Source organism: Macrobrachium nipponense, chromosome 28 (genome assembly GCF_015104395.2).
Source record: "Macrobrachium nipponense isolate FS-2020 chromosome 28, ASM1510439v2, whole genome shotgun sequence".
Taxonomy (NCBI): Eukaryota; Metazoa; Arthropoda; class Malacostraca; order Decapoda; family Palaemonidae; genus Macrobrachium; species Macrobrachium nipponense.
The window spans coordinates 54,411,229-54,438,591 of record NC_087217.1 but is presented as its reverse complement, the minus strand read 5'-3'; the positions used below and the strand labels follow the sequence as shown (position 1 = coordinate 54,438,591).

At 42.2% G+C, this 27,363-nt stretch overlaps 1 protein-coding gene and 1 long non-coding RNA gene across 3 annotated transcripts in view; one reads left to right on the top strand and one right to left on the bottom strand.

Moving 5' to 3' along the window:
* LOC135201335 (uncharacterized) overlaps positions 1–6,788 on the bottom strand; it is an 89,412-nt gene extending 82,624 nt beyond the window's left edge. Inside the window, exons 1-3 of the long non-coding RNA XR_010311504.1 lie at positions 6,298–6,788; positions 5,052–5,191; positions 2,564–2,628 (exon numbers count right to left, since the gene is read on the bottom strand). This is a non-coding gene — a long non-coding RNA (uncharacterized LOC135201335). The remainder of the gene's footprint in view (positions 1–2,563; positions 2,629–5,051; positions 5,192–6,297) is intronic.
* A 321-nt stretch (positions 6,789–7,109) lies between these two features.
* LOC135201746 (PHD finger protein 19-like) overlaps positions 7,110–27,363 on the top strand; it is a 593,548-nt gene continuing 573,294 nt past the window's right edge. For both annotated transcript variants that reach the window (XM_064230959.1, XM_064230958.1), the window contains exon 1: positions 7,110–7,287. The gene's annotated coding sequence lies outside the window, so the exon portion shown is untranslated. The remainder of the gene's footprint in view (positions 7,288–27,363) is intronic.

Genomic DNA, 27,363 nt, shown 5'->3' with positions numbered 1-27,363 from the left:
TCGTATCAAGCAATTTAGTCTTAATAACGGTCAAGATAAAGGTTCTGGAATAGTGTTGCTATCTACAGCGGAAGTAGTATCATATTATTTTTTCATTTAAACCACACAGATATGATTTATTGTAAAGCTAATAACCTTACTGAGACAAAATTTCTTGGTCTTTGTGTGTGGCAATTGCGATGTCAAAATAAAATAAGTCTTCCCAACTCTCACCTATCGTTGTTCAAGTCCAGCATATCATAAAAATCACAATGTTCAAAATAATTAATATTTATTACAAGGAATTCAAACCAGAGCCTTTCTAGGCGTATTCCTCGGCTCGAGCTGGAATTAGTCATTAAAATTTTGGTAACAAGGTAGTTAGTTAACTGGTAGTTAAGGAAGCTGAGAAAGGGCACCCTCTCCCCCACCTGCTGTCAACAAGCACTTTTTCGTTCGGCATCTGAGACCAAGTAGGGTGGCTAGGGTGAGCAATATAATAAAAGGCTCTAGTCTGTATATCTATGAAATATACTACAACTTCCTTTACAAACTTCGTTATTTGTACTTCCGAAAATACGAACCATGGCCATTTGTGAGGAAGGTATGCTTCGTAGGTAAGGCGTTCATCTTTTCAACTGACTGGTAATTTAAAACCCATCCAGAATATAGTGTCCCCGATAACGACCAAGAGCAAGGGAGTAATAGCTCCTGTAACCTCCTTTCCAGTATGTCATAAGTAAGGCAGAGCCTGTGAGAAGTGTCAGAAAATTTTTGGAGAACTAACTGTGACAAGGCTCTACCACCTTTCGCCAACATTATGAATGGCGAGTGGTTAAGGTAATTTCTAAGTAGCCAATGTTCTAAGGATGGATCATCGATTGTCACTCACCTGTATCTAGGACCTATTTAGCAGGTAATCAGTCTGAGCTGCTCCCCCACAGAGGGTAGTACCATTCATACCCAACTAGTACCATTCATACCCAGAATTATACTTGTCAATTTCTCAAGCAAGAATCTTTCCTCAGCAAATAGTGATTGAATGACTGCACAACCTGCAGAGCAGCCACCAAAGATCCCAAAGAAAATGCATCCAGGGATTGTAGGGGAGGTCCCTCAGGTGAAATATACTGAGGTGGTCTAACATTCCAGACACCTGCCTTCATTAACTGTGAAATGGAAAAGCTCTTCCACAAAGACAGGGATGGTCTCAAGCCTCTGGCTTAAGGAGCTCTAACCCAAACTATGACTATGTTTAAGTGTGTGGCTGTAACAATGCTATCATTTATTTCAGTAGCAATTTAGTAGACCTAATTTTAATGATACCGAATCCCTCTTATATACTACAATTTTATGAACATAACACGACTCCAGATATTACATGATGAAGGTGTGTTATTTCAACAAAACTACGAAGAAAGCTTCAAATACCTTATCAAAAAAGCTGACCAACAATCATTACTAAAGCAGAAGAGAGCACAGCTGAAGGAATATCGTTGAATTTATATCCACACACACATTAGGCATGCAATAAAAAACAGGTAAGCTAAAATTCCCCATATCCTTTGCCAAATAACTCAACAGAAACTGTTATTCACAAAGATATAAAATGACAGCTTTTGGTGAGGATTTCCTACTCTATGATAATGAACCAGCTAACAACATTTATCAATATTTTCTATGACATACATCAAATGGCTGAAAAGCATATACATTTCAATATGCAATCTGACTGCCAGGGGCAGTTGCCCTAGAACTCTAGTTATGTTAGTGATTGGGGAAGGTCCAGGGTGGCCAAAGCCCTAGGCAATATAAGGACCTGTTGCCCTAAGTGATCCGAGGTAATGGTAGGTGTGGTTAGGTTATGTCATGACTTTATGATCTATATTAATTTAGTGCCCTATGTTGGACTATACAGTGGGGGGTTCATGCAGTTAACCCAAGCGCCACTGGCAAGGTAAGGACCCAGCATCCTAGCTAAGGGTACAATAGATTGCTATCCTACTTATCTTATTTACAGTCTCTTACTTTAGGTAGCAGGGAAGGGGGGATGAGAGTTCAGAAGGGGAAAATCCCCTAAGCCAGGTAAGGCTCCAGTGCCACTGGAAGCATTAGGTCAGGTGGTAACCATATTAGTCAAATATTACTTTATACCACTAATGTATTTGGGCTGGATGATAGTTTTTCCTTTTAGTGTGTGCTTTGAAAGTTTCTGACAACCAATCTATTACCATATAAATAATTATAGAGATAGTGGAGGCCACCCTTAAATCTTCTCCATCTGGAGAACCAAGGAAAAGGCATCCAGGGACTTGTAGGTGAGGTCCCTCATGAGGAATGAAAGTGAAATTGATCTAATAATTCCAGACCTCTGCCCCCATTACTTGTGAAATGGAAAAACTCTTCTAAAAAGCCAGGGACAGCCTCAAGCCTTTGACTTCAGGAGCTCTAACCCAAACTATGACTGTAGTCAGTCTGATTGCTACATGAAACCAAAAAGAAAGGGTGTGTTTAGACATCTTATGATTGCCAGTAATAACAAAAAGTCGCTGAAACTAGCATAAGATAGAACCTTAAGACTTACTCCAGGCACTGAAGCATCTGGTTCAGGTCACCACCAACAAAGCTCCTGGGGAAGGGAATCACATTCTGGAATTGAAAATATGATTTTCCTAAGTTTAAGTGTGTGGTTTTAACATTTTAAGAGATACTGAATCCCTTTTATACTATACTACAATTTTATGAGCATAACCCAACTCCAGATATTACTTTGATGATGTTTTATTTCTACAAACTAAACTAAAAAGAAAGTTACAAAAACTCAAGAAGCTGAAGGAGTATCTGTGAATTTACATCCATAAACACATTAGGCATGCAATAAAATACAGGCAAGCTAAAATGCCACAAAGTCTATGCCAAATAACTTAACAGAAATGATCATTCACAAAGATATAAAATGGCAGCTTCAAGTAAGGATTTCCTATTCTTTAATGAACCAGCTAACAACATTTATCAATATTTTTTATCATAACAAACATCAAATGCCTGTAAAGCATATACATTTCAATAAGCCAAGTGGTTGCCTGGGGTAGTAGTTGTCCAGATGGCATCTGTCCTGGGACTCTAGGTAACCTAAGTTATGTTAGTGGGTGGTTATGGTCCAGGGTGGGCAGAGCCCCAGGCCAGATAAGGGCCTGGTGCCCTGGGTTAGCCTAGTTAAGGGCAGGTGTGGTTAAGTTATGTCTCAACCCTATTACTTATATTAATTTACAGGGTGAGGGTGGGGGGTTCATGCAGTTACAACTAGGTAAGACCCAGCACCATAGGTTAGGTTACAGTGGGCTGCAGTCCTATTGTTTATTTTAATTTACAGTACCATAGTTTAGGTCGTGGGGAAGGGGAGGGGGGATTCAAGTGGGGCAAAGCCCCATAGCCAGGTGAGGATCCAGTGCCCTTGGTAAAATTAGGTTAGGTGGTAACAGTAGCAATAGTAAATTTAGTTTATACCATTAATGCATTTTGGGCTTGACAATATATAATTTTTTTATGTTTTAGTGTGTGTTCTGTATGTTTCTGAAAATTGTTTTACTAGCATATGAACAGTTATAGAGATACTGGATACCAGCCTTACTTATTCTCCATATGGAGGACCACAGTAGGAAAGCAGGGTTTTTGGGTTGGGAGAAACACAAAACAGGTACAACAAGTTAACCTGGGGGCAGAGTCCTTGCCTGGCTGGGGAAGGGGGAATCTCCCCACCTAACCAAGCCTAGCCTAAAGTCATGGGACCTTACCCAGACATATTCTCCTTACCTAAAGCAACCTGGGGGCTGCAACCTTACCTAGCCAGGAAGAGTTTGCCCCCATGGATCCCCACTTAACCTAAACTAGGAAACCTGGTCTTTACGTAGGCATAGAAATCCCCACCTAATCCAACCTAGGGTGCTGCACCCTTATCTAGCTCACTATTTCACCAAAACCTGTTTGCAAAATCCATCAAAAGTTGTGACCTGACAACCACTTACATTTCAGCATTAACCCAAATACCCACAGTTCCGGGTGAAAATAACAGAAGACACTCCTGATAAATGATCCATCTTTATCGCAATAGTACACTTGGACAAACAAAATTCAATTGGGAGCTACACTGCCATTAACAGTGACAACATAAACAAACTTACAAAAAATCCAAGTTGGTAACAATGCTTGTTGGAAAACACTCTGGTAACAATAAATTGGAAGATAGGAGCAAGTCTTTTGTAATACAGTACACATAAAAAAAACTTTTGCTCACAACGTAAAAAATTCCAACCTCGGGTAATGCTTTAAAGTAAAATAATACCATCCTATTTAATTTGATTTACAATGCCGTGAGTTCAGTTAGGTGGAAGATCCAGGTGGGCAAAGCTCCTACAGCCAGGTACAGATCTGGCATCCTAAGCTAAGTTTAAAACACCCTTGTATTTTGCTCATTATAAGTTTTAGCTCGCACCTAAAAATCCCACTATCCCAACTATTGTCCCACATAATTTTAAGGGTAATTCTATAGAAAAGTTCTGCACACACTTATATTAAAGTTTTTTTTATTAAGTAATATAGGAAATTTTGTATATGATGCAGAACAGGCGAGATAAATTGGGAAGTCTAACCTGTACTGCATTATATACACCATTTTCTAAACTGTTCAGTCAAAATATATAAATAAATATCTATGTGCAGAGCTTTTCTGTAGAATTACTAATATATTTCTAAAACTACTCACTAAAATGTATGAAATTCTTGCATTTTAAAGCATAATTTTAGCAAACCTTGTACAAAGTTATCCATAACTGTGAAGATATATATTGGCTTGGTAAAGGAGACAAAAATGAAGTTGATTCCAAACAACAGTGATTAAATTGGATGGTAGAACTTGGCACGAGCTCTGCTTTGGGTATTACTTTGGAAATTAATTTTTCCTGTCGTATCTTAGGTGCTCATTAAGAATTTATATATATATATATATATATATATATATATATATATATATATATATATATATAATGATCGACAGTAATTAAGCTGTAACTAACCTCAAAAGTTGTATGTTGGCCATCTGGGGATGCTATCGCACATGCGCAGTGTTATTGGGTAGCTTTTGGTGAAAAGTGTTTTCCTTCACCACGGAGTCTGGGGGGAGGAGGCAGAGCCCCAAGCTAAGTAACATGGCCTGCTGGGTTAGATTAGGTTACATCGAGTTAGTAGTATAGTTCCTTTTACAATAGGTTTCCTTAGCCAATCCCTTCTTAACCTGATGGTTCCATAATGACTTGTGCATGTGCAGAACTATTCCATAACACCAACAAGACAGTCCGGTTCTCCCAACGTTTTCCCCCATGCAAAAGGATCCTCACCCAAAAGGATCCTCACCCATGTTGGGAAGATATGAGGTTAATAATAATTGACCGACAAAAAATAACACCAAATCCCTCATCAGCAAAACTAAAATTATAGGAAAATTAATATCCAAGGTCATAGTCTGTGCTGAGCTGTTGCTTAGCAATACCAATCAAATAGCTATATATAGACTACTAAACTAATAGATGAACAGCGTAAGAATAACAGAGACTAGTCCAGTGAGATAGGCTTGCCTATGCCTTCATTTTTATGGGAAAAAATACAAACTGGATATTGGTACAGCAGCCGATACCCTGATCGCGATAGATATTGGTACGGCTGGGAATTGTGCATGAGCAAACCCTTGTTTACCGCCTCAGGCATATCAGTGACAGCAAGAAAATGGCGACCGAGCCATACATCACTTTTCGCAGAAAAACAAATGCTTTCATGTTTCAACGAGCTGAAAAAGGCAATAGACGTCTACGAAGGGTCAAACTTCCAGAAATTGTATAGCTATCCATAAGTCATGTAGGTTAGGTTAGTATGCTAACCTATGGGCATGTTAGTCTTTCAGTAAGTTTGTTTTTCTTGAATGGGGGGTATGGGGGGCGGGTTCCGCCCCCCCGGTCAGGTAACACGTTCTACTAGGTTGGGTAAGGTTAGGTAGGTTAGGTTAGTATGCTGGCCTACTATATGACGCATGCGCAATTCACAGCTGTACCAATATCTATTGCGATCAGTATACAGCTGCCTACCTAGCTCATAGGCTACTATAACAATAGGCTACCTACTGGGTCCTAGCCTAGCCTATAGAGTTTACTGTGCTTCCATAAGTAGGCCTACTAGCTAGGCTATTTAGTATCAAAGTTAGCCTAGTATTTAAAGGGCATTTAGGTACTGCAGGCCTTAAAATTAGGAAAACAACCAATTCTGACTAACCTGTGACCTGCTTTGAACGAATAAATCCATGGCTGCGTCGATCTAGGCCTACCCAGAGGTAATAAGCTAGGCTACTATACAGGCTTGATCTTCATTAGCATAGGCCTAGTCTTATGTTCACATAAACGGATATCCCTTATCATAGACTAATTCAAACGGAGGTTTAGGTTCTTAACGTTCATTAGCCACTAATAATCATTGAATCACGTATTATTTTCGATCTTAACCATTAAAAAAAAAACTTTAATATTACGCAACACGAATTAACTTAGCAAACAAGAAAGGCAAACTACACAAACAATCTGATGATGCGGTGACGTTTCTTCCCGGTGGGGTGGATAATTTATTCAATCTTGTCATCGAACTCGAACAGTGATATAATTATTCGCCCCCGTGAATTTTTCACTCTTTCAAGGGTAATTATAAATGATTTATGCAATATACTGTGCATTCTTGGGTAATTTGATTCACTAATACAAATACTATTTACAAATCAAATTCGTCTAGATCTGCTAGTCAGGAAACTTTCCACCTCGTCGAATTATTCTAATTAATTTCGTAGCTCGCTTCAGTAAATTGTAGAAAGAAATTAAAAATAATGTGAGGATATGCATTAAGAGACTCATAAAATTTGATATAGTTTAGAAATACATTCGTTTAAAAATAATATCATTCGGAAAAGTAGTCAAGCAAAGGTAAACATAAAGCTTTTATAAGAGAGCCTATACACATTTCTTATCACTTGATATGTTTTGAACTTTTGATTCCTGTTTACCAGTTACAAAAGCGTTTTCCAGGACCTGATAGTAGAAATCAAGTGAGTCCATGGTAATAGTGCCAGTGTAATGTTTATTTATGAATTGTGACGAATTTAGTATTGAAAATAAATAAAGGGAAGCACTTTTCATAACACATGATATATTGACTTGTATCGGACGTAATTCAGGTCACATGAATGTCATGTGTGACACTTTGTATTGGATAAACAAGGTTTAAGTGCTTACCTATGAAGTTGGCCCCCATAAGGGATGAGTGCCGCCGTTGCACCTCACGTGGTGCACCGTAGGTATTACTTAAGGTTCTTGGCACCGTCCTTTCGGTGTTGTTTGTCAGTTTTATTGAGGAAATATTGCCAAAATTACTTGCTGAGAGATTACTCCTAAAGCTGTCATTGATACAAATGTAAAGCGTATACCTAGTAGGCTAGTAGTAGTGTTTTGTTTAGCATTTATGAGGTTTTGATGAATTTAGCAATTGTTTTTGCCGGAAATAACATTCATCTTTATGGGGAAACATAATTAACGAAAATGCCACATTCTTACTTGACCTGCACAAACTAACCTAACATAGGTTAGGGTGCCAGTCCACATTGTACAGTAAGTTCCAGAAGTGAAGCGACAAATCTCAGAATTGATCGTACCAGGGTGACCAGACGTCACGTATTTGACGGGATTGTCCCGTATTTATGACATTTGTCCCGTGTCCCGTATCGACCCTCCCCGGGACGCCTTTTGTCCCGTATTTTCAATATCTTAAAAAAAATAAATAAATAAATAAACTAGCGAAATTTGTAATGAGCATTCCCCCTTCAAACGCTCAAGTGGAGCGAGTGTGCTCTCTCATGGGCCAACGATGTGGTGGGTGTAGGAACCGGTGCAGTGTAGAGATGATAAAGTCAGAACTACAGATAAAGTGCAATTTCACACTGTCCTGTTTGGAGTTCATCACATATGCTTAAACCAAACACCATCTCTTGAGAGCACTTGGATCTAGTGCAAAATATGACAAATGAAATATAACTTAACAACAATGAGGAAAATAACTTTAAAAGGATTATTGAAAGGTTTTCATCATATGTATTTTATTGTCTGCAATTTATTCAATATATTATGGCAAGTCACTTTTGTTATTAATATCCTTCAAAGCTGCAAAACATGCTTGATTGCAATATTCTAATGCTTTGGCACATGTAATGAACAGTTGTTTGTAACAAAATCTACAACGAATGCACTTTAAAACCAAAGAAAAGTCAATAAAGAAGGCTGAGAAGGACTTTGCCTGCGTCACTGCGTGCATAACTTCGCATAAGTTGTGTCTATATTGTTCAACTACCTCTTCAATCTAAGTGTCCCGTATTTAAATTTTCAAAATCTGGTCACCCTGGATCGTACTTCTATAGAAACTCATGGGGTAGCCAGTTAGTATATTTTATTCCAATTATTGTCATCCTATTTATCTGATAAAACGTATCAGTGATTAACTGTATAAGCGCACAAAGTATTTCCCCAGTGAATGATCAATTTTAGTTCATGTTGGATGTCAAGATGGGACAAGAGATACACGATGGTAGAGGCGTGTGGTTTATTAGGTCCTCAATTACATACAGATGCCAGTTGCCGTCTCCAACCGGCACGCTTACTTGGCGCCTGCTCACCATGGGAAAACATATCTTAACAATAAACAATAGCAGGTACTCCATCATCCCCCCCCGAGATTAATACATGGGTATACATGGATAGGAAATAAAAAGAATACATGGATATACATGGATTAAATTGGATGCATGCGACAGAGTAATGGGACAGATCCAATAAAACAAAATAAACAGATGCTGCTGTATTGTACATGATTACACATAAGAAGGGTGTATGACAGTCAAAGACGTCATATGTAGCCATTCATCCAAGCTGGCCTCCTGGCGTGACGTGATGGGCGCGACTCCCGCACTGCTTGCGGGCTGGGCGTAGGGTGGCTGACCGGTGGCTGCTTGGGCGTGGGAGGGGCTGGATGTGTGGCAGGTGTGGCTCGCACTGGCTGGGGCCCCGATGATGTGAGTCGCAGGTTGTTTCCTTACGGAGGGAGAGGCTCCCGCTTGCCGTTCAGTCTGACTAGGTATTGTCGGTATGGGAGCGTTTCCGTCACGATACCAGTACGGTCCCACAGCTTGGTGGCTTGATTTTGCACTCGTACATGGGAGCCCGGGTTGATGACGGGAAGCGTTCTGGAGGGTCCGTTCTCGGTGAGGGCAGCACCATTGTCAGCCATCTGACGTTCTCTATGCCGGAGGGTTGCCCCCCAGTGTTTGTCTACCGTGAGGTGCCAGCGGGCTGTAGGTACGCCGTCTCGGAGCTGCCTGCCTGCTGCCATCTGGGTGGGTGACTTATTCATTCCGCGGAGGGGTGTGTTGAGGTACTGCAGCATAACCAACGAGGACTTGTCCGTGTCGAGGTTGCCGCCGCTGCCCGTGTTGGCCATTATTATCCGCTTCCCAACCTTGACCGCGGCCTCTGCCCTGCCCGTTGACTGCGGGTACTGGGCAGATGATAGTCGCACGGGACACGCCCACAACTTGAAAAATTCCCATTTCCTCGCTTGCCAGATTAGTGGCCCCGTCCGTGGAGATTTGCTCCGGGCCTCCACTGGCGAAGTAGCGACGTAGCTGGGTGCTTGATGTGAGAGGAGGAGGTACCGTGGGGGAAGTGGGCCAGCTCCAGCCAGCCTGTGAGCCTATCTGCGTAGGCCATGTACATGTGTCCGTCGTGCTGGAACATATCTGCTACCGTCATCTGGAAGGGGTACTCGGGGGGCGGCATGATGATGAATTCCTCCTCGGCCTGGGATGGTGCGTGAACGTCGCATTCTTCGCACAAGGAGCGGCGATACTGCAGATCCCCCTCGAGTCCAGGGCCAGTATACCGTCTGGCGCGCTCGTCGTTGCATGGAGTCCAGGCCTTGGTGCCCCACGTGTAGGTTGGCAGCCACCTGCTGACGAAGGGGCTCCGGTATAACTAGGCGGACGTTGCCCTGTTCAAATGTGTATGTCACTAAGTCTTGGACGACGGCCAGCCTCTCCCTGATACTGTAGAAGGGCCGAAGGCATGCAACTTCCTGGGACTTACTGTCGGCCCAGTCCCCGGCCAGGACCCTGGCCATGAGCAGCTGATACACGGGGTCGCTGATGGCGGCATGTCTGACACTTGCCTCGTCCACGACGCAGCTGTCGTGCTCTATTGCTGCCAAGACCGCGGCCACCATGGCGCGGTGAGTCCTCGTCGACCGGTCACGTCGTGGGTGCTGGGATCGGCTTTCAAGGCGGGGTCTGGGTATCGTGATAGGAAGTCTGCCGCACTGTTACGCTTCCCGGCAGATACTTGACCCTGAAGCGTACTGCAGGGTTCTCTCCTTCAGCCTGAAGAGACAGGGGTTGGAGATTTCCGTAAGGACCCGATCCCCCAGCAACTTGGTTAATGGGCGGTGGTCTGTCACGACGGTGAGGTTGGGGCACCCCAGCAGGAACAGCCTCGCCTTCTGGAGACACCAGGCTAAACCGCGAGGGCTTCCCCCTCCACGGCGGCTAGCCAGCTTCACGGCGGTGAGATGGCGGCTGCTGCATAGCGCCGCCAGGCGCCACCCGCTCGTGCAGCAAAAGGGTGTGGCGGCGGAGCTGCACGCGCAATACTGCTGGAGAATCAACAAACCCCTATGGCCCTCTTTTGCTCCAGTCAGTGATCGCTGCTGTGGGGCCGGCCGGCTCCTGTCGTAGTAGGCCAACCCGTCCTTTGCTAATTGGCAGATTGTGTCCTGAGCGTGATGGAATTTGGTGCAGAGTGCCTCGTCCCAGTACACTAACTTCCCCGTTGGCTTCTTGAGGGGCTCCCTGAATGTGTTCATGATGGGGGCTGTTGCGAGGAAGGGTGCCAGCTGGTTGACGAATCCGTACCACGCCCTTATGTCGGTGATAGAGGGGCTGACACGGCATCGTGAAGTTCTTGATGGCCGCAAACGTTCCTCTGTTGGCTTGTAGGCCTCCCAGCCCAAGTTGAAGCCCACAAAGTCCACTTCTTCTTCTTGCGAACTGGAATTTCTCCAGCTTCAGGGTGACGCCCTTAGCTGCACAGGTTTCGAGGAAGTCGTAGGCGTGCCAGAAAACCCCTTCGATGCTGTCGTCGTAGAACAGGGTGTCGTCGACACACTTGTATTTCCTCTGGATGTCTTGGATGGCGTCGTCGAATCGTCGGGTATACGCATCGCCGGCGGAGCAGTGTCCCATGGGGTTACGTCGGTAACAAAATCTCCCCCAGGGGGTGATGAATGTGGTCAGGTCGCAACTTTCCTCGTCTAGCTCCACCTGGTGGTATCCCCAGTATGCGTCCGCCACAGTCTTGAATGTGTGCTTGGGTGCCCCGGACACCATGTCCGAATGGGGCTGGGGTATGGTGTGTCTCCCGCAGGCAGGATGCGTTGAGGCGCTGGTAGTCGACTGTACGGCGTGGCTGTCCTGACTTTCTTGGCGACGACCACCATACGGGGCACACCACTCGTCGGCTGCCCAGCAGGTACTGGGTTTCTATGACGCCACGGGCGACGTCCTCTTCGAGCTGGGCCTTCACTTCCTCTTCCCAGTGTTTTGGCACCAATGCTGGGGTGTGGCATGCGTAGGGCGTGGCTCTTGGAGCAGGTTGATGTGGTGCCGTTCCCCCCTGCATCACTGGCAGTGGCTTTCTGGCTGTGTTAAACGTCGTCGTGGCGAAATGTTGCAGGAGCCAGGCTTCCAGTCTGGCCGCATGCTCCTCCTGGGGCGGCAGGGGCACCTCGGCGGGTCGGGGTGGTACCTGGGCGGCCCATCGGGCTACGCCGTCGAACAAGCTCACGTGTGCCACCGCGGGGGTGGGGTGGGGGAACTCCTTGGGTACCAGCTTCAAGTCCCTGCAGGCGTCCAGTGACAGGAAGAGGTGCTTTGCCGACTGCACGAAGTACACGTCCTGCTCCGTGGTGCAGCCTTGCAAGGTGACGTGGCACACGGCGGATCCAAGGCACTTCAGGGGGAGGTTTGCTACATCCCGCAAGCCGGCACGGGGTGTAAGGGCGGGCTGCCTGGGCAGACTTGGAGGCGCGACAATAGGGAGGGGGACCCGCCACACATACCTGTGCCCCGGTGTCCGCCACGGTGACGACAGGCGCTTGTACTCCTGTGGCGGTGTGGACGACTGTTACCTCCACTACTGGGTGGCGGGTGAGGGTGGCGCCCGCAACAAGCACAGCACCAGACACAGCACTAGACACATCTGCCTTCACTTCCTCTTCCCAGTGTTTTGGCACCAATGCTGGGGTGTGGCATGCGTAGGGCGTGGCTCCTGGGAGCAGGTGGATGTGGTGCGGTTCCCCCTGCATCACTGGCAGTGGCTTTCTGGCTGTGTTAAACGTCGTCGTGGCGAAATGTTGCAGGAGCCAGGCTTCCAGTCTGGCCGCATGCTCCTCCTGCGGGCGGCAGGGGCACCTCGGCGGGTCGGATGGTGGTACCTGGGCGGCCCATCGGGCTACGCCGTCGAACAAGCTCACGTGTGCCACCGCGGGTGGGTGGGTGGGGGAACTCCTTTTGGGTGGACCAGCTTCAAGTCCCCTGCAGGGCGTTCCAGTGACAGGAAGAGGTGCTTTGCCGACTGCACGAAGTACACGTCCTGCTCCGTGGTGCAGCCTTGCAAGGTGACGTGGCACACGGCGGATCCAAGCACTTCTTTTAGGGGGAGGTTTGCTACATCCCGCAAGCCGGCACGGGGGGTTGTAAGGGCTGCTGGGCAGACTTGGAGGCGCGACAATAGGGAGGGGCCCGCCACACATACCTGTGCCCCGGTGTCCGCCATGGTGACGACAGGCGCTTGTACTCCTGTGGCGGTTGCCTAGGACGGGACTGTTACCTATCACTACTGGGTGGCGGGTGAGGTTGGCTCCCAAGCCACAAGCAACAAGGGACCCAGCACCAGACACCAGCACTAGACACATCTGTCGGAGATTCTGCCGTTTTTGCATGGGATTTCCTGCAGCATTTTCGATAGTGGCCCTGCTTGCGGCATCCGTTGCATACGGCGGACTTGGCGGGGCATGAGGCTCTGCCAGGGGCGTGGCGGCCGCCGCAGTTCCCACAGGGAGGGGGTGGGTGGCCCCTACCTGTTCCAGCGACGGTTGCATTCGGATGATCTGCCTCGGATATCTCGCTGCCAGCCGCGAGAGCAGTTTCCCGCCAATTGCATTGGCGCGCAGCGGCGTCAACACGGGCCGCCTCGTAGGCACAGCACCTAGCCTAAGGGCGCTCAACACTATTAATGTCATTGCTACATTGGTACACATGACGATGCATAGCCTCATCACTTAGGCCCACCGTTAACTTAGGTAATAACATATATTCGGCTAGGCTACACTGACACTGAGGGCACTGGAAATTGCAATCGGTGGCCTTTTGGGAACACTTTAAAAAGTAATCACTAACGCTTTCGCCTGGGCCTTGTGTCGCATTGAAAAACTCCGACCATAACACAGCACGGTTTGTAGAGCGTAACACAATATCGCAAATGAAATCCATGGCTTCCGTAGCGGTGAGGTTACTCCATTCCTGAGAGGTGAATCTGGCGTCCAGCGCTCGTTGCAGAGGGGGCGTGCAGTATAGCCTGATGTGGTGGACGACCTCGTGCGGTGGTAGTCTGCACAATTCAATCCAACATTCCATCGACCTTCTCCAGGATCTGAATGTGGCGGGCTTCAGCTCGATTTCACACTTCTCCGGGGCTGCAGACAAAGGGACACGTGGTGCAGGGGTAGCGTGTGTTGTAATCCGGTCAGGGAGGGAGTTGATCATTTGTTGCTGTGCCGCCATGGCCTGCCTGGCTTCTTGCAGGGCAGGAACGAGCCCACGGGGGACGACAGGGCGTGCGGCCCTTGGGGTGGACTGCGCTGAGCGACGCTGGAAGGGCATGGTGAGAGTCACGTTGGTCCTTAAGAATCACTGTGCCATGTTGGATGTCAAGGTGGGACAAGAGATACACGGTGGTAGAGGCGTGTGGTTTATTAGGTCCTCAATTACATACAGACACCAGTTGCCGTCTCCAACCGGCACGCTTACTTGGCGCCTGCTCGCCATGGGAAAACATATCTTAACAATAAACAATAGCAGGTACTCCATCAGTTCAGTAATTATTTATTAATAGAAAAAAAAAAGAATTTCCCCAAAGAAACATCTGCGGCTTCCAAAGTGTGATATGATTCATATGAAGTGTTTACCATAGAGTGGCAGCAGGAACCGTGTGCATAAGCATTGGCCTAATATTTGTAAATTAACTTTCTACTTTTATAGCGTTATATCGAAAGTTATTATGATTTCTTTTGATAAAGCACAGAGAAGTTTAGCATCTGATTAAATGAAATATAAATAAGACAAGTTGGTGTAAAAAAAAAAAAAACGAAATCCAAGTTATGTGCGTTTGTTTTAGCGTTTGGTTACATGGTTAGGCCTATTTCAAGAATCAAGGAAATATATTTTCCAGCTTGTTAGTTAATAATTTCATGGAATTTCTCGATTGTGCAAATTTTTGCATGCGGAATTGCGTTCAGGGTCGCACCAAACAAGTATTTTCGTAGGTTTCCACTTTTTTTTTTTTTTTTTTGCCAGTGCATAAGTGAGACTATTCTTGTCCATACCATCCGGGAGTGTGAATATGCTTGGCGAGCATTATTTTAATTCGAGTATCCCCTGTTTTTATGCTCTCTCTCTCTCTCTCTCTCTCTCTCTCTCTCTCTCTCTCTCTCTCTCTCTCTCTCTCTCTCTCAGGAAGTTTTTATCTATCAGGAATAACCAGAGGTCTGCTTTAAGAATCGAGCACTAGGCCTATTGGTCATGCTCGGGGTGCTTCTTTCTTTATATATAGTATATATAGTATATATATATATATATATATATATATATATATATATATATATATATATATACATATATCGATATATAAATATATATATATATATATCTATAAATATATATATATATGGTATATATGTATACCCCATAAAAAAATCTTATAAAATTTCTGTTGATGCCAATTGAGGGCCTCAGAACCACAAGGTGGTAAACGCCACTTTTTAAAAAATGAGTAAATTGCCCTCAAAGTCTAGCATTCATTACTCTGCTTCTAAGAGAGATATTGATTTAAACTAAGTTTCATATGAAAGGCCCTACCCTTTTATAATTTTTTTGGTGAAAATTAAAAAAAAATTGTGGGGTGCGCTTGATTGCGCTAAGCATTGCAAAATGTACGCCTAACCCCCCACATTTGTGTATATTTTTATTTCATAAACCAGCACTTAAACCGTAATTAAATGTGTAAAAGGATAATAAAGTGTTATTATATTCGTGTTATAACAGCAATAGATGTAATAATAATAATAATAATAATAATATAGCAATAATAATAGCAATGATAATAATAATAATAATATTAACAATATATAATATGAAAATAATATCAATAATAATGGTAATACAGTAATATTGGTTAATAATATTGATAATAATAATAATTATAATAAATGTGTACTCACCATGAAAATACTTTCGTGGTATAACAATCATGGATGTTATACTGATAATAATAATAATAATAATAATAGGAGAAATTTATAATAATAATATTAATGATAATAGCAAATAATAATGATAATACGGTAATATTAGTATTGATGATGTTGACCATGATAACATTCCATCATCATAAGGTTTAGCCATTAAAATAATCATCACCAATATCATAATAATAATCAAACAAAAAAAATTATAGAAAAATAATACTACTACACTCACTACTACTACTCTAAAAAAAGCAAATGATTTAATCTGTACTCACCATGAAAATACTGTACATCCGCTAAAGAACTTGAAAATAAGGGGAGGTGGGGAATGTAAACTGTGCAGTGATTGGCCGACACTTACGGCCGCCTTATGGGGAAAAATGCTGATTTGCTTAGAGCTGACTACCCGCTTAGTGACGCGCGCTCTCATTGGCTCACTCTTGAGCTGCGCACGTACTTCCTTGTGGTTCTAACTGAGCCCTTATGAGGCTGTAACCTTCGCGTGACACAACGTTCATTCATGTAGACAAAATCGATAATTCCTAATGCTCAAGTAGGGATTTCGACCTTTTTGAAACTCCTGAATAGCATAGAAATGCAACTAATAGACAGAGGAAACGTTGCCAAATCTACTGGTACGCCTAACTCAATATTGGTGGGGGTGGCGTTTACAACTCTGTGGTTCTGAGGCCCTCAATTATACTTGACTGGATCGAACTGATTACTGGTTGTCAGTGGAAATATGAATTTGGGTGATTCACTTCAACTTACGCAAATTCAGTCTTAAATTTCACGGTTGGGATATGATTCGAAGATTTGAGGTAATAGGTTGAAGTGAAAAAGGTGGAGTTAGTATTGTGGGTAGAGGTAGAGGTAGAGGGGGAAAGGGGCGGTTGGGGTCTATCGTCTCCTTACTTAACCAGATGGTGATTTTACGGGTGTTCTGGTTGCTTGCGACCGACTTTCTTATTTTTTATATAGCGAGTCTGTTTCCCAGGTGCAAGGACAGGTCCTGGTGTCGGTCCTGATGGTTCTATCTTTGCCTAAATAACAGACAGTGGCCCTGCATTGTAAGCCTTGCAATGCCCGGAACTAGGCCTAGTCACCTGAAGGTAGCAGCAGAGGTTAGAGCCTTTCTCGAAGATGGTGTTTTATGCTCGGTCCTAAAACACCAGCAACCGAATCAGAACACTACTAACCACCCCGCCCTAACTTCTAATTGAATCTAGGTGCATTCATGGTTGATTATGTTTAATGTCGCGGAGATTTTCCCTTCACATTCTATTGATACTTGCATGGTTTTATGCATCTTCGCTAAAATAATTGATAATACACTATAATATTAAATATTTGTTTCCACATTGCTCGAAATATACATTGGTAATCTTGGTAATCCTGTGTTGAACGAGAATTTCAAATTGTTTCGTTTCTATAGTTTGAAGTAATTGCTATACTTTAAAATAATTACTATTACCGTTATTTTTTCTTATGGTTGTTATAAATATCATAGAATTGATATTTGTGCATCATATGTTAGCTTTATTTTGCTTGATAGAGCTTTCACTGTAGTAAAAAATATATTTTTCAGCTACTAATTTTAGTTGCCAGTTAGTGAATTTCGAACGAAATTCTCTGAAATTTGTCGCTTCAGTTTTGGAACTTACTGTACAAGGAAAGAAAAATAAGTTTTAAAATTTTTCTCATCTTTACCATTTCACGGTTTAGTACGTATGTATATATATATATATATATATATATATATATATATATATATATATATATATATATATATATCAGCGCGCTAACGCTCTCTGAGCCGTTTAGTACGTGTATATATGAATATATATATATATATATATATATATATATATATATATATATATATATATATATATATATATAACAGCGCGCTAACGCTCTCTGAGCCGTTTAGTAGTGTATATATATATATATATATATATATATATATATATATATATATATATATATATAATATATATACTCGTAAATGTGTGTGTGAGTCCTTATGGTGGCCATTTCCGTAAAAGCACAGAAAGGAATTTATTCGTAATTGTATTTTTACATTCGTACATACATTTATATATATATATATATATATATATATATATTATATATATATATATATATATATATTATATATATATATCATTCGAGCTACAAATGCCTTTAATATCTAATTCGCTCTACCTCGGAATTGATATATTTTCATATATGTAAACCGAAAGGGACTTTTTAGTTGATAATTTCATGAACTAAAAATTCCCCTTCGGTTTACATATACGAAAATATATCAATAACGAGGTAGAGCGAATTAGATATTAAAGGACATTTGTAGCTCGAATGATTTATATGAATCACGGTGATGTGAAAGTTATTCATTTTATATATATATATATATATCTATAATAGATATATATATATATAATATATATATATATAATATATGTGTGTGTGTGTGTGTGTGCGTGCGTGTGTGTGTGTATATATTTATATATAATGTGAGTGTATAGTGTGTGTGTGTATTTTCACGTATTTACACTTACATGCATACATACACAACCCCAAAATACCTCCCCCCTGTATCCAAACGTCAACAGTGAGACAGACAGACAAAACATCACGATTATATTTAATTAGCTTAAATATTTTTCCTTCCCCAACTACCCGGTAGAATATTTATCCTTTTGAATTATTATTATTATTATTGTTCTTATTTTTTTTTTTTTTTTTTTTTTGTGCTCTATCACAGTTTCTCCAATTCGACTGGGTGGGATTTATAGTGTGGGGTTCCGGGTTGCATCCTGCCTCCTTAGTAGTCCATCACTTTTCTTACTATGTGCGCCGTTTCTAGGATTCACACTTCTGCATGAGTCCTGGAGCTACTTCAGCGTCTAGTTTTTCTAGATTCCTTTTCAGGGATCTTGGGATCGTGCCTATTGCTCCTATGATTATGGGTACGATTTCCACTGGCATATCCCATATCCTTCTTATTTCGATTTTCAGATCTTGATACTTAAACATTTTTTCCCTCTCTTTCTCTTCAACTCTGGTGTCCCATGGTATTGCGACATCAATGAGTGATACTTTCTTCTTGACTTTGTCAATCAACGTCACGTCTGGTCTATTTGCACGTATCACCCTATCCGTTCTGATACCATAGTCCCAGAGGATCTTTGCCTGATCGGTTTTTTCTATCACCCCACAGGTTGGTGCTCGTACCCTTCTGTTACTGCAAGGTAGCTGATGTTTCTTGCACAGGCCCCCTCCATGGAGGGCTTTTGCCACTGAATCATGCCTCTTTTTGTACTGGTTCTGTGCAAGTGCCGGGCATTTGCTTGCTATGTGGTTTATGGTTTCATTTTTCGTATTGCACTTCCTACATATGGGAGAGATGTTATTTCCGTCTATCGTTCTTTGAACATTTGTCGTTCTTAGGGCCTGATCTTGTGCTGCTGTTATCATTCTTTCAGTTTCCTTCTTTAGCTCTCCCCTCTGTAGCCATTGCCATGTGTCATCGCTGGCTAGTTCTTTAGTCTGTCTCATGTATTGTCCGTGCATTGGTTTGTTGTGCCAATCCTCTGTTCTGTCAGTCATTCTTCTGTCTCTATATTTCTGGGTCTTCGTCTACTTTTATTAGTCCTTCTTCCCATGCACTCTTTAGTCACTCGTCTTCACTGGGTTTTTAGATATTGCCCCAGTGTCCTGTTTCTCGATGTTGACGCAGTTCCTCTATGCTTAGTAGTCCCTCTCCCTCCTTCCTTTCGTGTTATGTTTAGTCTGTCCGTATTTGCTCTTGGGTGTAGTGCTTTGTGTATTGTCATATGTTTCCAGGTTTTCTGATCTATGCTGCGGAGTTCTGCCTTCGTCCATTCCACTATTCCTGCACTGTATCTGATTACTGGCACTGCCCATGTGTTTATGGCTTTTATCATATTTCCGGCGTTGAGTTTTGACTTGAGTATCGCCTTGAGTCTCTGTATATATTCTTTTCTGATCGTGTCCTTCATCTCTTGGTGTTTTATATCCCCTCCTTCCATTATTCCCAGGTATTTGTATCCTGTCTCATCTATGTGTTTGATGTTGCTCCCATCTGGTAGCTTTATCCCTTCAGTTCTCGTTACTTTGCCTTTTTGTATGTTGACTAAGGCGCATTTTTCTATTCCAAACTCCATCCTGATGTCCCCAGATACAATCCTTACAGTCTGGATTAGGGTATTGATGCTCTTACCATACAGCTTGATGCCGTCCATGAACATCAGATGGTTGATTCTGTTGCCTCTTGTCTTGAGGTTGGTACCGGCATCCATCTTCTGCAGTACTTTTTGTCATGGTCATGGCTACTAAGGCTACTACGAAGAGTAGTGGGGACAGTGAGTCGCCCTGGAAGATCCCTCTCCTGATATTAACCTCTGCTAGCCTTATTCCAGAGCTTGTAAGTATTGTATTCCAGTTGCGCATTGTATATTTGTGGAAGCTGATGGTGTTTTCCTCTGCCCCATATATTTTCAAGCATTCTATTAGCCATGTGTGTGGTATCATGTCGAAGGCTTTCTTATAGCCTATCCATGCCATGCTTAGGTTGGGTTTCCTTCTCCTACTGTTCTTCATTAGCATTTTGTCTATCAGGAGCTGGTCTTTTGTGCCCCTACACTTCCTTCTGCAGCCTTTCTGTTGGTGGGGGATGGTGTTTGTCTCCTCTATTATTATTATTATTATTATTATTATTATTATTTCCCACTGAATATCCTAGGCTTATTTGTAGCCAATTATCCCAACTCCCTATTCCCAACTCCTTATTTAACATTCAACCGCTTGTTGTTATACACAGTGTTTGATTAAAGCTGCCACTTTCACCTCCACTACTAGAAGAGGCTGCTCCTCATTCTTTCTGTTCCGTTTGCGGGGTGGTGGGCAAGCGGTGATGTTCGTCAAAAGCATTGCGTGTACTTGTGTGCGTGGTTGTGGAAATATGGCTGACTGTCTGTGTGAGTGTGTATGTGTGTGTTAATGCGTACTAAAAATTGCTGTCTAGCTGTATATCTACAATATGAATATGCGTGGGTAGGTATACTTTGTGTATATATATATATATATATATATATATATATATATATATATATATATATATATATATATATATATATGTGTGTGTGTGTGTGTGTGTGTGTGTATTTGTAAATATATATATACATATATACTTTTAGGGCATAGTTTTTCTCTAATACAATTTTCGTTAAAAGCAATTGCTTTAGTGGCATCAATAAGTTTCTGCAGGTATCTTCATACCGACGAAGTTTTTTCCGATTCTCGTTCGTCAATTTCTGGTGAAATATACGCAGACTTCCTTCTTCCATTTATTGAATTTTGTCACGACAGCTGTTCGCCTTATGGCATTATCAAGCGACTACTGACTTACAATCTGCTTTTTTCGGCTATTTATCTCATCGTGTGGGAGGTATGACCTCGAGGTATGGGTACTGGTTAGTCTAGGGATTAACAGCTTAAGGGCGTTGTTTTAGTTACAAAGAATATAATAAGGACATATGTACTGCGACAATAAGAGTGAAAGTTTAAACAGTGGTTAAATAAATATTCAAAATACAATGCCATGTGCTAGAGTTTCCTTAAATGTATGTTTAAAATTTAATATGTACATGTTGGTTTTAGATAAAAATTACAAAATTACATACAGGAATGAAAATGAATATAGAAATCTAAATACGGGAGTACAAATATATGTATATATTTTTCTATAGCATGCATAAAGGTACAAGAGATAATTTCTGTTTATACATAAATGTGTATGATTTAAATTTGGTGATGTTGTGTGTGCCTGTATGTGTTTTATCGTAGTATGAATCCAAAATGGTTCACGTTGGTTAACGGTTGCTGATTCGTGTTGGGCGGGGTCTCAGCGACCTGAGTAAGGATGTTACTTGACTTTCGCTGACGCTGGGTCTTCTCATGCCTTCCAAGGGGCGCGATGTTCTCGGTGGATTGGGGCGCGCTGTCTGGTCCCTGTTGGCTTGGGTATTCCTTCTCCTGCTGGAGGGGAGTATATGGTCCGATTCTTGTTGGACGTTCAAGGTCGGCTTCTGAATAGCGATGCTCACTGCTTCCGTTATTAAGAGGCGACCGTAGTTGTCTTCTCTGTGTACGGACCTGGTGCCTTCTATGAGCTCTTGTAGAGATGGCTTCCTGTCGTGAACATCTATGTAATGTTGATGGATGGCCCCTTGATTTCTATGAGCCAGCAGACGTCTCCGAAGGGTCGTTGTAGTGTGCCCCCGATGTAGTTTGGCTGTGAGGTACACACCTCCTCTGGACAAGTAAATTTGTAAACTACATTCGTGCACATCTCCTTCGGTCCCCCCGGAGCGGTGCTGTTCTTCATTATTAAGGCTGCTACAAGGTTGGGCTTACTATATATCCTGAGCTTATTTATGGTAAGGGCTTTTGGGGTTACGCCTCTGTTTATTATTCCCTCCCAAGGGATGTAAGGGAATCCCGCTAAAGAAACTACGTAGCAACCCAGACATCATCATACGGAAAGGTGACAAATCATCAGTGTACGTAGTGATGAAGAAAAGTGATTATTTTGAAAAGATGGATAGGATCCTCCTGGACACTTCCAAATTCCAACGCTTGACAAAAGACCCCACCGAGGACCTCAGAAAGAAAGTGTCGAGGCTTGTGACTAGGGCCAACAATCAGCAAGACGTCGTAAAATTCCCTAAGGTAAAAGGAGACTATGGGCCCGGTTACTGCTACGGAACAGTGAAAACACACAAGGCAGGTTAACCCCCTAAGGCCCATCATCTCTCAGATGACATCCCCAACCTATAGGATAGCGAAAGTCCTGAATGATTTGCTGGTACCTTACATACCCGGGTGCATATTACACTGCGAATCAGCGGTGGAGTTTATTGGAATCTCCTACAGGAAAAAGGACCAGAAGACGACATTGCCTCACTCGACGTTGAGAGTTTGTTTACGAACGTTCCCGTCGAAGAAACGATCGACATCATTCTTGATCTTGTGATACAGGTCGAGAAGAACCCGCTGCCCATTTCCGAAGATGTCCTCCGAGAGATGCTGAAAGCTAGCACTACAGAAGCCCCTTTCCTCTCTCATCAGGGGGAATTATTTCGACAAGTAGACGGAGTCGCCATGGGATCCCCACTAGGGGTCCTCTTTGCAAATATGTACATGGCCACCGTCGAAGAAAGGACCTTTAGAGAACATCTAAAACCTAGGATTTATGGGCGGTACATCGACGATATATTCGTCACAATAAAAGAGCCTGAAGATACCAAAAAACTAGCAGATGCTCTGAAAAGAAACTCAGTGCTCAACTTCACCACAGAGCACAGCAGCAGAAGAAGACTTTGCCATTTCTTGATGTCCTGGTAAAAACAACAAGAAAGGACAGTTTAAGACGACCGTTTATACGAAAGCAACGAACGCTGGGCGTTGCTTGAACGCACGCGGGGGAGAGTGACCCGGACGCATATAAAAAGTCTGTCGTGAGTGCGTATGTCAACAGAACCTTCACACACAGCTCATCATGGAAAGATATACATAACGAACTCGAACCGAATTCGCCAACTGCTGACAAACAACGGTATGCAGATCAAATTATCGAAGCAGCAATAAAAAAGAAAATGGACGAATTTACCAACCCAACACCATGGCGAAAAACAGAGAAAACTTGATTATTTACCATCGTGTACATTATGGGTCTGCATACAAGGAGGATTGCTGCACACTACGCGGGATAATAAACAGAGGCGTAACTCCAAAAGCCCCATTACCATAAAATAAGCCTCAGGATATGTAGTAAGCCCAACCTTGTAGCAGCCTTAATAATGAAGAACAGCACCGCTCCGGGGGGACCGAAGGAGATGTGCACGAATGTAGTTTTACAAATTTACTTGTCCAGAGAGGTGTGTAAACCTCACAGCCAAAACTACATCGGGCACACTACAAACGACCCTTCGGAGACGTCTGCTGGCTCATAGAAATCAAGGGGCCATCCATCAACATTACATAGATGTTCACGACAGGAAGCCATCTCTAAAAGAGCTCATAGAAGGCACCCAGGGTCGTACACAGAGAAGACAACTACGGTCGCCTCTTAATAACGAAGCAGTGAGCATCGCTATTCAGAAGCCGACCTTGAACGTCCAACAAGAATCGGACCATATACTCCCCTCCAGCAGGAGAAGGAATACCCAAGCCAACAGGGACCAGACAGCGCGCCCCAATCCACCGAGAACATCGCGCCCCTTGGAAGGCATGAGAAGACCCAGCGTCAGCGAAAGTCAAGTAACACTCCTTACTCAGGTCGCTGAGACCCCGCCCAACACGAATCAGCAACCGTTAACCAACGTAGACCATTTTGGACATACACACACACACACACACACTCTCAAATTTAAATCATACATTTATGTATAAACAGAAATTACTCTTGTACCTTTATGCATGCTATAAAATATATACATATATTTGTACTCCCGTATTTAGATTTCTATATTCATTTTCATAACTGTATGGTAATTTTGTAATTTTTATCTAAAAACCAACATGCATTGTATTTTGAAATATTTTATTTAACCACTGTTTAAACTTTCACTCTTATTTGTCGCAGTACATATGTCCATATATAGATATATATATATATATATAGATATATATATATATATATATATATATATATATATACATATATATATATTATAATGTACACATACACACACATTATTCTATATCTATATATTATATATATTATTATAATAATATATTTATTACATATACCATATAAATATATATATACACACACAATATACCATACTGTAGATATACAGCTGGACAGCCATTTTTAGTAAACATTCACACACACACACACTCACTTAGACAGTCAGCCATATAATATATATATATATATATATCTATATTATATAATATATATATAGGGGGGTATATATATATATATATATATAATAGATAGCTAAATATATATATATATATATATATACCATTTACATATATTTATGTGTGTATTATATATGATATATACATTATATATTATATATATATATATAAATATATATTTATGGGCCTTTAGCGATCGGAAAGCGATCTACATCCCTGGGGCATCCTCGCAATGGAGTGTCATCGAATGGTGTTTTATTTTTGTTTTTTCCAGGGATGGACCCTTCCCCATTCTCAGCTCCAATAGCTAGCCAGAGAGATAGAATCTTCCCTCCTGCCACACCAGGATCAAATATTTTGCACGTACTGTATGAGGAATTGAACTTATGGGTTTTTACGCCATGCCAAAGTTTGCCACGAACTTACGGGTTTTTACGCCGTGCCAGAGGTTGCCACGGTAGTATATGCAAGTAATCAACCCATTATGCATTGCATAAGCCATACTTTGCATATATAAAAGGCATTGAACTTACGGGTTTTTATGCCGCGCCAAAGGTTGCCACATTAGTATATGCAAGTACTCAACCCATTGTGCATTGCATAAGCCATACTTTGCATATATGAAAGGCATTGAACTTACGGGTTTTTACGCCGCACCAGAGGTTGCCACAGTAGTATATGCAAGTATTCAACCCATTATGCATTGCATAAGCCATACTTTGCATATATAAAAGGCATTGAACTTACGGGTTTTTACGCCACGCCAGAGGTTGCCACAGTAGTATATGCAAGTATTCAACCTATTATGCATTGCATAAGCCATACTTTGCATATATAAAAGGCATTGAACATACAGGTTTTTACGCCACGCCAGAGGTTGCCTCGGTAGTATATGCAAGTATTCAACCCATTATGCATTGCCATAAGCCATACTTTGCAATATATAAAAGGCATTGAACATACAGGTTTTTACGCCACGCCAGAGGTTGCCTCGGTAGTATATGCAAGTATTCAACCCATTATGCATTGCATAAGCCATACTTTGCATATATAAAAGGCATTGAACTTACGGGTTTTTCCGCCGCGCCAGAGGTTGCCACGGTAGTATATGCAATTATGCATTGCATAAGCCATACTTTGCATATATAAAAGGCATTGAACTTACGGGTTTTTCTGCCGCGCCAGAGGTTGCCACGGTAGTATATGCAAGTATTCAACCTATTATGCATTGCATAAGCCATACTTTGCATACATAAAAGGCATTGAACTTACGGGTTTTTACGCTGCGCCAGTTGTTGCCACGGTAGTATATGCAATTATTCAACCTATTATGCATTGTGATAGTATATGCAAGTATTCAACCTATTATGCATTGCATAAGCCATAATTTGCATATACAAAAGGCATTGAACTTACGGGTTTTTACGCTGCGCCAGAGGTTGCCACGTTAGTATTTGCAAGTATTCAACCCATTATGCATTGCATAACCCATACTTTGCATATATAAAAGGCATTGAACTTACGGGTTTTTACGCCGCGCCAGAGGTTGCCATAGTATTTGCAAGTATTCAACCCATTATGCATTGCATAAGCCATACTTTGCATATATGAAAGGCATTGAACTTACGGGTTTTACGCCGCACCAGAGGTTGCCACAGTAGTATATGCAAGTATTCAACCCATCATGCATTGCATATGACACTTTGCATATATGAAAGGCATTGAACTTACGGGTTTTTACGCCGCGCCAGAGGTTGCCATAGTAGTATATGCAAGTATTCAACCCATTATGCATTGCATATGACATACTTTGCATATATGAAAGGCATTGAACTTACGGGTTTTTACGCCGCGCCAGAGGTTGCCACGGTAGTATATGCAAGTATTCAACCCATTATGCATTGCATATGACATACTTTGCATATATGAAAGGCATTGAACTTACGGGTTTTTACGCCGCGCCAGAGGTTGCCACAGTAGTATATGCAAGTATTCAACCCATTATGCATTGCATATGACATACTTTGCATATATGAAAGGCATTGAACTTACAGGTTTTTACGCCGCGCCAGAGGTTGCCACAGTAGTATATGCAAGTATTCAACAACCCTTATGCATTGCATATGAAACACTTTGCATATATGAAAGGCATTGAACTTACGGGTTTTTACGCCCACGCCAGAGGTTGCCACAGTAGTATATGCAAGTATTCAACCCTTTATGCATTGCATATGACATTTACTTTGCATATATTGAAATGGCATTGAAACTTGACGGGTTTTTGTTTACGACCGCTCCCGAAGGTTTGCCACAGTAGTATATGCAAGTATTCAAAACCCATTATGCATTGCATATTGACCATTACTTTGTGCATATAATGAAAGGCATTTGAACTTAACGGGTTTTTGTTTACGCCGCCGCAAGAGGTTCGTCCCCCAACTGGTAGATAAATTCGCACGTATTCAACCCATTATGCATTGCATATGACATACTTTTGCATATATGAAAGGCATTGAAACTTACGGGTTTTTACGCCGCGCCAGAGGGTTCTGTCAACGGGTAGTATATGCAAAGTATTCAACCCCATTTATGGCATTGCAATATGACATACTTTTGCATATATGAAAAGGCATTGAACTTACAGGTTTTTTACGCCGCGCCGAGGTTGCCACGGTAGTATATGCAAGGTATTTCAAACCCATTATGGCATTGCAATAT